The following is a 10,972-nucleotide window of genomic DNA, read 5'->3' on the forward strand; positions in this document are numbered from 1 at the left end:
AATACAAATTCACCATACTTGTAGGCTAAATCTGAATTTGTTTAATTTAGGCTAGAGCAATTATGTACCCAAGACATTAAATCTGTATATTTTTTTGTGTCTTTCAGCTGTGTGTAATATGCGGTAGGCATTGTATAACAGCACATTCATTAATTTAATTCAGGTTTTCTTTCGGTTTTGGGTTCATATATAGGCCTATGTTTATGCATAAGCCCTAATATGCATATGGCTGTTTTGAATTATTCATCAACTTAGAAAGCGCTGCCCATTTCGCTGTGTTAAGGCTCTGAAACAGCATACACAATGACACGTTTTCCACTCAGTTTTCAAACTGCTTCTTCTTTCTTCCAATTGCTCCATCATAGTGAGGTGAGTTTTAAAAACGCAAACCGTTTTGATGATTTCTTTTGCATTCATAGAGGCATCAATAGAGCCCTGACACCTGATAACCGGTAGCGAGTTTTGTACTACTAACACATGTCAGGAGTGCATGAGACAGGATCAGCTTGACTCAATGGTCATGTAGAATTTTACTGCGGTCCTGACTCATGACTGCCAGGGTCGCGGTAATATGGTCGCAACAGCCCTGCATGGGACTCATTTTACTGAAGTAATGATGTATTGTAAAAATGTTACCAAACTAGAGCCTGGCTGCAAACACACAAGACAGAGAAGGTAGTGCTGGGTACCTGCTAGCATACACTGAACAGTTAACAGACATACACACACACAGAGAGAAGGTAGTGCTGGGTACCTGCTAGCATACACTGAACAGTTAACAGACATACACACACACACAGAGAAGATAACAGAGGCGACAGCTAAAATCCCCAGGCCTGCTTCCCTGTTTTTGAACTGACATCGATGCGTGTCAGCTTTGCAATATTCATCACCCAGTGCTGTGTGTGTCTTCTGAAAGTGTCATAGACGAATGCGGAAAGAGAGGGAGCTGCCAGAATGATCTTGTTCCTTTGTCTAGTTTGACAGACAGAAACAACAACAACTCATATGTGCGTTGATCCTCTGACTAGTTTTGAGTCCGTTACAATTGCCAGTGTTTAGTGAACCTTAACCCCAATGTGATATATATCACAGAGACCGGTGTTAAACCTAGGGCTGTTGCGGTGACCATATTACTGCCACACAGGCAGTCGTGACCGCAGTATAAGTGTAGTGTCCCAGGAAATCTCCTTTTAAGTACTCTGGACTTTGGTAGTACCCAACTTGCTAACTACCATCTGGTCCTAATGGCCTGGTACTCTGGGCTCTATTGTCCCTCTAACCACTCTGACATGAATGCAAATACAACAAAAATCACATCAAACACTTATTAGTTGAACAGCAGGTTGAAACAGTGGAAAACATGGCTGCTGTAGATGTTGTTTCAAAAGGCTGCTCACTTTTACACTCATCCTAGCCATTTCATATGGGCCCTCTCCTCCATAATGGGAAAAATATCCTGTCCATTCTATTCAGCTAAGTTCAATTATATTCTTCTTACTATAAAAATCTATAATGTTAAATAATGGCACGGGACTTATAAGCATATCTTGTCTGCTAAATGAACTATGGAGAATAGCCAGATAACATACAGTAGGCCAACTCCTATTCTGATTTATTGTGACGGTGTATATTACATTGATTTATTAGACTTTTAAAAAAATGCAGGTGTTCCAAAGGCGTGCATCAGTGGTTTGTATGCTCGGAGGCCTGGAGATGGGATGGAGAGAGGCGAGAGAAAGTGAGGGAGACGGGACGAGAGAGGTTGTGAAAGAGAGGGAGAAAGAGTGAAAGAGGATGCCGGTGATTGTCATTCTCTCAGGGAAGAACAATGGAAGTTGCTGATAATGATGTCTGCAGTGTGTGTGTCCTGCTGTACGTGCGTTTGTGTGTGTGTGTGTGCGCGCGCGTGTGTGTGTGTGTGTGGTTTGCAGCCTGTCAGTGGGATTGGCGACATGAGAATGTGATCCGAGACAACACGTATGTTTCTCTACTGCTTTGGTCAGTGTGTGTGTATGTATGTGTGTGACAGGCTTTGGGGACAGATTACATTGGTGTTGACTCAGAAGAAATCCCATCATGCCTTGTGTCTTGAATGTTGTTAATTGCAGTGTCTGCCAAGTGGCAGCTTCTGAAGCCAAACATTATGCAAATCAAGGCTTTTAAGGTGTGTGTGTGTGTGTGTGTGTGTGTGTAGACGTATTATAGTGAGGCGTTGTTTTTTCTGTGCCTCCTACAATAAATCTGTGTGTGACAGCACTGTTGGCTACTGTTAGTGTTTCTCTGTGCAGGTGAACAATAGCTCACAAAGAGATCTGCCTGCAAGCCTTAGGCATCACATCACTACACACACACTCACGCTCGCACACACACACACTACAAAGACTGAGGAAGACAATACGAGTCAATCTCAAAAGCCAACTTTCCAGTAGATTGAAAAGCTTTTTCCTGATAGAAAAATGGGGAGAGGGTGAGAGATAGAAAGAACAAGAGAGAGAGATCAAGTGAGAAGGGGGGGGGGGGGTAGAGAAGAAATGAGCGAGAGAAACAACTTGAGCAAATCAAATCACTATCCATCAACGAATACCCTGGAGATGCGTGTTCTTCTGATCCCTCACACCAGCTTCTACCAAGAGGACTGGCTGCAATGCATGGTGTTGCTGGTTCAAGCCCTGCTACAGCTGCTCCACTTCAATCGCTACACTGAGATAGATGATGAGATGGGTGGTCCTGTGTATGATTCAACGGGGCTCATTATAGAAAACACTGTTCAATCTTCTCCCCCCTGCCTTCTTCCTGTCCTCTTTCGCTCTCTCCATCTCCTCACTTCCATCGTTTTAATACCTCGACTCCATTGCACATCCCAGCCTAGTCTCCGTGGCCTGGAGATGGCCTTGGAGCATGAAATTATACTTCTTAATTACAGCCTTTCACGGATGGTGGGAGCGTGTGTGTGTGTGTGTGTGTGTGTGTGTGTGTGTGTGTGTGTGTGAGATCAAATCAAATCAAATTGTATTGGTCACATACACATGGTTAGCAGATGTTAATGTGAGTGTAGCGAAATGCTTGTGCTTCTAGTTCCGACCATGCAGTAATATATAACACAACAACTACCTTTTACACACAAGTGTAAAGGAATGAATAAGAATATTACATATAAATATATGGATGAGCGATGGCCAAACGGCATAGGCAAGATGCAGTAGATGGTATAGAGTACAGTATATACATATGAGATGAGTAATGTAGGGTATGTAAACATTATATAAAGTGGCATTGTTTAAAGTCACTAGTGATACATTTATTACATCCAATTTTTAATTATTAAAGTGGCTAGAGATTAGAGTCAGTATGTTGGCAGCAGCCACTCAATGTTAGTGATGGCTGTTTAACAGTCTGATGGCCTTGAGATAGAAGCTGTTTTTCAGTCTCTCGGTCCCAGCTTTGATGCACCTGCACTGACCTCACCTTCTGGATGATAGCGGGGTGAACAGGCAGTGGCTCGGGTGGTTGTTGTCCTTGACGATCTTTTTGGCCTTCCTGTGACATCGGGTGGTTTAGGTGTCCTGGAGGGCAGGTAGTTTGCACCATCTTCACCACACTGTCTGTGTGGGTGGACCATTTCAGTTTGTCCGTCGAGGAACTTCAAACTTTCCACCTTCTCCACTACTGTCCCGTAGATGTGGATAGGGGGGTGCTCCCTCTGCTGTTTCCTGAAGTCCACGATCATCTCCTTTGTTTTGTTGACGGGGCTGGTTTTCTTTTTGTAGTCCGTGATTGACTGTAGACCCTGCCACATACAGTGCCTTGCGAAAGTATTCGGCCCCCTTGAACTTTGGAACCTTTTGCCACATTTCAGGCTTCAAACATAAAGATATAAAACTGTATTTTTTGTGTGAAGAATCAACAACAAGTGGGACACAATCATGAAGTGGAACGACATTTATTGGATATTTCAAACTTTTTTAACAAATCAAAAACTGAAAAATTGGGCGTGCAAAATTATTCAGCCCCCTTAAGTTAATACTTTGTAGCGCCACCTTTTGCTGCGATTACAGCTGTAAGTCGCTTGGGGTATGTATGTCTCTATCAGTTTTGCACATCGAGAGACTGAATTTTTTTCCCATTCCTCCTTGCAAAACAGCTCGAGCTCAGTGAGGTTGGATGGAGAGCATTTGTGAACAGCAGTTTTCAGTTTTTTCCACAGATTCTCGATTGGATTCAGGTCTGGACTTTGACTTGGCCATTCGAACACCTGGATATGTTTATTTTTGAACCATTCCATTGTAGATTTTGCTTTATGTTTTGGATCATTGTCTTGTTGGAAGACAAATCTCCGTCCCAGTCTGAGGTCTTTTGCAGACTCCATCAGGTTTTCTTCCAGAATGGTCCTGTATTTGGCTCCATCCATCTTCCCATCAATTTTAACCATCTTCCCTGTCCCTGCTGAAGAAAAGCAGGCCCAAACCATGATGCTGCCACCACCATGTTTGACAGTGGGGATGGTGTGTTGCTTTTACGCCAAACATAACGTTTTGCATTGTTGCCAAAAAGTTCAATTTTGGTTTCATCTGACCAGAACACCTTCTTCCACATGTTTGGTGTGTCTCCCAGGTGGCTTGTGGCAAACTTTAACCGACACTTTTTATGGATATCTTTAAGAAATTGCTTTCTTCTTGCCACTCTTCCATAAAGGCCAGATTTGTGCAATATACGACTGATTGTTGTCCTATGGACAGTCTCCCACCTCAGCTGTAGATCTCTGCAGTTCATCCAGAGTGATCATGGGCCTCTTGGCTGCATCTCTGATCAGTCTTCTCCTTGTATGAGCTGAAAGTTTAGAGGGACGGCCAGGTCTTGGTAGATTTGCAGTGGTCTGATACTCCTTCCATTTCAATATTATCGCTTGCACAGTGCTCCTTGGGATGTTCAAAGCTTGGGAAATCTTTTTGTATCCAAATCCGGCTTTAAACTTCTTCACAACAGTATCTCGGACCTGCCTGGTGTGTTCCTTGTTCTTCATGATGCTCTCTGCGCTTTTAACGGACCTCTGAGACTATCACAGTGCAGGTGCATTTATACGGAGACTTGATTACACACAGGTGGATTGTATGTTATGGTGAGTGAATGAGGACCCAAAAGCGAACTAACTTAAACAGAGCTTCTTTAATAACAAAACATAGGTAGGCTCAGATAGACCGGCAGATTCCGACAGGACAGGACAAGGTTACAGCAAACATGACGATAGTCTGGCTCAGGCATGAAACACAAACAAACAAACAAGAATCCGACAAGGACAGGAGCAGAAACAGAGAGAGATATAGGGACCTAATCAGAGGGAAAAAGGGAACAGGTGGGGAACGGGGTGAATGGGTAATTAGGAGGAGACAAGGCACAGCTGGGGAAAAGAGGGGGAGAAAAGGTAACATAACAACGACCAGCAGAGGGAGACAGGGTGAAGGGAAAGGACAGAGACAAGACAACATGACAGTACCCCCCCACTCACCGAGCGCCTCCTGGCGCACTCGAGGAGGAAACCTGGCGGCCACGGAGGAAATCATCAATCAGCGCACGGTCCAGCACGTCCCGAGAGGGAACCCAACTCCTCTCCTCAGGACCGTACCCCTCCCAGTCAACTAGGTACTGATGACCACGGCCCCGAGGACGCATGTCCAAGATCTTACGGACCCTGTAGATAGGTGCGCCCTCGACAAGGATGGGGGGGGGGGGGGGGAAGACGAGCGGGGGCGCGAAGAACGGGCTTAACACAGGAGACATGGAAGACAGGGTGGACGCGACGAAGATATCGCGGAAGAAGAAGTCGCACTGCGACAGGATTAATGACCTGAGAGATACGGAATGGACCAATGAACCGCGGGGTCAACTTGCGAGAAGCCGTCTTAAGGGGAAGGTTCTGAGTGGAGAGCCAAACTCTCTGACCGCGACAATACCTAGGGCTCTTAGTTCTACGCTTATTAGCAGCTCTCACAGTCTGCGCCCTATAACGGCAAAGTGCAGACCTGACCCTCTTCCAGGTGCGCTCGCAACGTTGGACAAAAGCCTGAGCGGAGGGGACGCTGGACTCGGCGAACTGAGATGAGAACAACGGAGGCTGGTACCCGAGGCTACTCTGAAAAGGAGATAGCCCGGTCGCAGACGAAGGAAGCGAGTTGTGGGCGTATTCTGCCCAGGGGAGCTGTTCTGACCAAGACGCAGGGTTGCGAAAAGAAAGACTGCGTAAGATGCGACCAATAGTCTGATTGGCCCGTTCTGCTTGACCGTTAGACTGGGGGTGAAAGCCGGAAGAGAGACTGACGGAAGCCCCAATCAAACGGCAAAACTCCCTCCAAAATTGAGACGTGAATTGCGGACCTCTGTCCGAAACGACGTCTGACGGAAGGCCATGAATTCTGAAAACATTCTCGATGATGATTTGTGCCGTCTCTTTAGCAGAAGGAAGCTTAGCAAGGGGAATGAAATGAGCCGCCTTAGAGAACCTATCGACAACCGTAAGAATAACAGTCTTCCCCGCTGACGAAGGCAGTCCGGTGACAAAATCTAAGGCGATGTGAGACCACGGTCGAGAGGGAATAGGAAGCGGCCTGAGACGGCCGGCAGGAGGAGAGTTACCGGACTTAGTCTGCGCGCAGACCGAACAAGCAGCCACGAAACGACGCGTGTCATGCTCCCGGGTGGGCCACCAGAAACGCTGGCGAATGGAAGCAAGCGTACCCCGAACGCCAGGGTGGCCGGCTAACTTGGCAGAGTGAGCCCACTGAAGAACGGCCAGACGAGTAGGAACGGGAACGAAAAGAAGGTTCCTAGGACAAGCGCGCGGCGACGGAGTCTGAGTGAGTGCTTGCTTTACCTGCCTCTCAATTCCCCAGACAGTCAACCCGACAACACGCCCCTCAGGGAGAATCCCCTCGGGGTCAGTGGAGGCTACTGAAGAACTGAAGAGACGAGACAAAGCATCAGGCTTGGTGTTCTTAGAGCCCGGACGATAAGAAATCACGAACTCGAAACGAGCGAAAAACAGCGCCCAACGCGCCTGACGCGCATTAAGTCGTTTGGCAGAACGGATGTACTCAAGGTTCCTATGGTCAGTCCAAACGACAAAAGGAACGGTCGCCCCCTCCAACCACTGTCGCCATTCGCCTAGGGCTAACCGGATGGCGAGCAGTTCGCGGTTACCCACATCATAGTTACGTTCCGACGGCGACAGGCGATGAGAAAAATACGCGCATGGGTGGACCTTGTCGTCAGAGAGGGAGCGCTGAGAAAGGATGGCTCCCACTCCCACCTCTGACGCGTCAACCTCGACAACGAACTGTCTAGAGACGTCAGGTGTAACAAGGATAGGAGCGGATGTAAAACGATTCTTGAGGAGATCAAAAGCTCCCTGGGCGGAAACGGACCACTTAAAGCACGTCTTGACAGAAGTAAGGGCTGTGAGAGGAGCTGCCACCTGACCGAAATTACGGATGAAACGACGATAGAAGTTCGCGAAGCCGAGAAAGCGCTGCAGCTCGACGCGTGACTTAGGGACGGGCCAATCAATGACAGCTTGGACCTTAGCGGGATCCATCTTAATGCCTTCAGCGGAAATAACAGAACCGAGAAATGTGACGGAGGAGGCATGAAAAGTGCACTTCTCAGCCTTCACAAAAAGACAATTCTCTAAAAGGCGCTGGAGGACACGTCGAACGTGCTGAACATGAATCTGGAGTGACGGTGAAAAAATCAGGATATCGTCAAGGTAAACGAAAACAAAGATGTTCAGCATGTCTCTCAGGACATCATTGACTAATGCCTGAAAGACAGCTGGAGCGTTAGCGAGGCCGAAAGGAAGAACCCGGTATTCAAAGTGCCCTAACGGAGTGTTAAACGCCGTCTTCCACTCGTCCCCCTCCCTGATGCGCACGAGATGGTAAGCGTTACGAAGGTCCAACTTAGTGAAAAACCTGGCTCCCTGCAGGATCTCGAAGGCTGAAGACATAAGAGGAAGCGGATAACGATTCTTCACTGTTATGTCATTCAGCCCTCGATAATCTATGCAGGGGCGCAGAGACCCGTCCTTCTTCTTGACAAAAAAAAACCCCGCTCCGGCGGGAGAGGAGGAGGGGACTATGGTACCGGCGTCAAGAGCTACAGACAAATAATCTTCGAGAGCCTTACGTTCGGGAGCCGACAGAGAGTATAGTCTACCCCGGGGGGGGGTGGTTCCCGGAAGGAGATCAATACTACAATCATACGACCGGTGTGGAGGAAGAGAGGTGGCCCTGGACCGACTGAACACCGTGCGCAGATCGTGATATTCCTCCGGCACCCCTGTCAAATCACCAGGCTCCTCCTGTGAAGAAGAGACAGAGGAAACAGGAGGGATAGCAGACATTAAACATTTCACATGACAAGAGACGTTCCAGGAGAGGATAGAATTACTAGACCAATTAATGGAAGGATTATGACAAACTAGCCAGGGATGGCCCAAAACAACAGGTGTAAAAGGTGAACGAAAAATTAAAAAAGAAATGGTTTCACTATGATTACCAGAAACAGTGAGGGTTAAAGGTAGCGTCTCACGCTGAATCCTGGGGAGAGGACTACCATCCAGGGCGAACAAGGCCGTGGGCTCCTTTAACTGTCTGAGAGGAATGTCATGTTCCCGAGCCCAGGTCTCGTCCATAAAACAGCCCTCCGCCCCAGAGTCTATTAAGGCACTGCAGGAAGCTGACGAACCGGTCCAGCGTAGATGGACCGACAAGGTAGTGCAGGATCTTGAAGGAGAGACAGGAGTAGTAGCGCTCACCAGTAGCCCTCCGCTTACTGACGAGCTCTGGCCTTTTACTGGACATGAAGTGACAAAATGACCAGCGGAACCGCAATAGAGACAGAGGCGGTTGGTGATTCTCCGTTCCCTCTCCTCAGTCGAGATGCGGATACCTCCCAGCTGCATGGGCTCAGCACCCGAGCCGGCAGAGGAAGATGGTAGTGATGCGGAGAGGGAGGCGACGGAGAGCGCGAGCTCCTTTCCACGAGCTCGGTGACGAAGATCAACCCGTCGCTCAATGCGAATAGCGAGTTCAATCAAGGAATCCACGCTGGAAGGAACCTCCCGGGAGAGAATCTCATCCTTTACCTCTGCGCGGAAACCCTCCAGAAGACGAGCGAGCAAGGCCGGCTCGTTCCAGCCACTGGAGACAGCAAGAGTGCGAAACTCAATAGAGTAGTCTGTTATGGATCGATTGCCTTGACATAGGGAAGACAGGGCCCTGGAAGCCTCCTCCCCAAAAACAGATCGATCAAAAACCCGTATCATCTCCTCCTTAAAGTCTTGATACTGGTTAGTACACTCAGCCCTTGCCTCCCAGATTGCCGTGCCCCACTCACGAGCCCGTCCAATAAGGAGAGATATGACGTAGGCGACACGAGCAGTGCTCCTGGAGTAAGTGTTGGGCTGGAGAGAAAACACAATATCACACTGGGTGAGGAACGAGCGGCATTCAGTGGGCTCCCCAGAGTAACACGGCGGGTTATTGATTCTGGGCTCCGGAGATTCGAAAGCCCTGGAAGTGGCCGGTGGATCGAGGCGGAGATGGTGAACCTGTTCTGTGAGGTTGGAGACTTGGGTGGCCAGGGTCTCAACGGCATGTCGAGCAGCAGACAATTCCTGCTTGTGTCTGCCTAGCATCGCTCCCTGGATCTCGACGGCTGAGTGGAGAGGATCCGAAGTCGCTGGGTCCATTCTTGGTCGGATTCTTCTGTTATGGTGAGTGAATGAGGACCCAAAAGCGAACTAACTTAAACAGAGCTTCTTTAATAACAAAACATAGGTAGGCTCAGATAGACCGGCAGATTCCGACAGGACAGGACAAGGTTACAGCAAACATGACGATAGTCTGGCTCAGGCATGAAACACAAACAAACAAACAAGAATCCGACAAGGACAGGAGCAGAAACAGAGAGAGATATAGGGACCTAATCAGAGGGAAAAAGGGAACAGGTGGGGAACGGGGTGAATGGGTAATTAGGAGGAGACAAGGCACAGCTGGGGAAAAGAGGGGGAGAAAAGGTAACATAACAACGACCAGCAGAGGGAGACAGGGTGAAGGGAAAGGACAGAGACAAGACAACATGACAGTGTATTTATCATCATTAGTCATTTAGGTCAACATTGGATCATTCAGAGATCCTCACTGAACTTCTGGAGAGAGTTTGCTGCACTGAAAGTAAAGGGGCTGAATAATTTTGCACGCCCAATTTTTCAGTTTTTGATTTGTTAAAAAAGTTTGAAATATCCAATAAATGTCCTTCCACTTCATGATTGTGTCCCACTTGTTGTTGATTCTTCACAAAAAAATACAGTTTTATATCTTTATATCTTTATTCGGGAGCCGAATACTTTCGCAAGGCACTGTACCTGTTGTGCCTGAGCCGTCGAATTGCGACTCTACTTTGTCTCTATACTGACACTTAGCTTGTTTGATTGCCTTGCGGAGGGAAAAGCTACACTGTTTGTATTCGGTCATGTTTCCGGTAGCCTTGTTCTGATTAAAAGCAGTGGTTCGCGCTTTCAGTTTTGCGCGAATGCTTTCATAAATCCATGGTTTCTAGTTGGGGAAGGTTTTAATAGTTGCCGTGAGTACAACATCACCGATGCACTTGCTAGTAAACTCGCTCACCGAATCAGCGTATACATCAATGTTGTTGTTCGACGCTATCCTGAAAATATCCCAGTCCACGTGATCGAAGCAATCTTGAAGCATGTAATCAGTTTGGTCGGACCAGCGTTGAACAGACCTGAGCACGGGTGTTTCCTGTTTTAGTTTCTGTCTATAGGCTGGGAGCAACAAAATTGAGTCATGGTCAGATTTGCCGAAAGGAGGGCGAGGGAGAGCTTTGTATGCGTTGCGGAAGTTAGAGTAACAATGATCCAGAATTTTTCCAGCCCGGGTCGCGCATTCGATATGCT

At 47.7% G+C, this 10,972-nt stretch overlaps 1 protein-coding gene across 1 annotated transcript in view; it reads right to left on the reverse strand.

Moving 5' to 3' along the window:
• smyd3 (SET and MYND domain containing 3) overlaps positions 1–10,972 on the reverse strand; it is a 193,234-nt gene that overhangs the window by 44,335 nt on the left and 137,927 nt on the right. The window lies entirely within an intron of this gene.

The sequence above is a fragment of the Oncorhynchus mykiss genome, chromosome 25 (assembly GCF_013265735.2).
Source record: "Oncorhynchus mykiss isolate Arlee chromosome 25, USDA_OmykA_1.1, whole genome shotgun sequence".
NCBI lineage: Eukaryota > Metazoa > Chordata > Actinopteri > Salmoniformes > Salmonidae > Oncorhynchus > Oncorhynchus mykiss.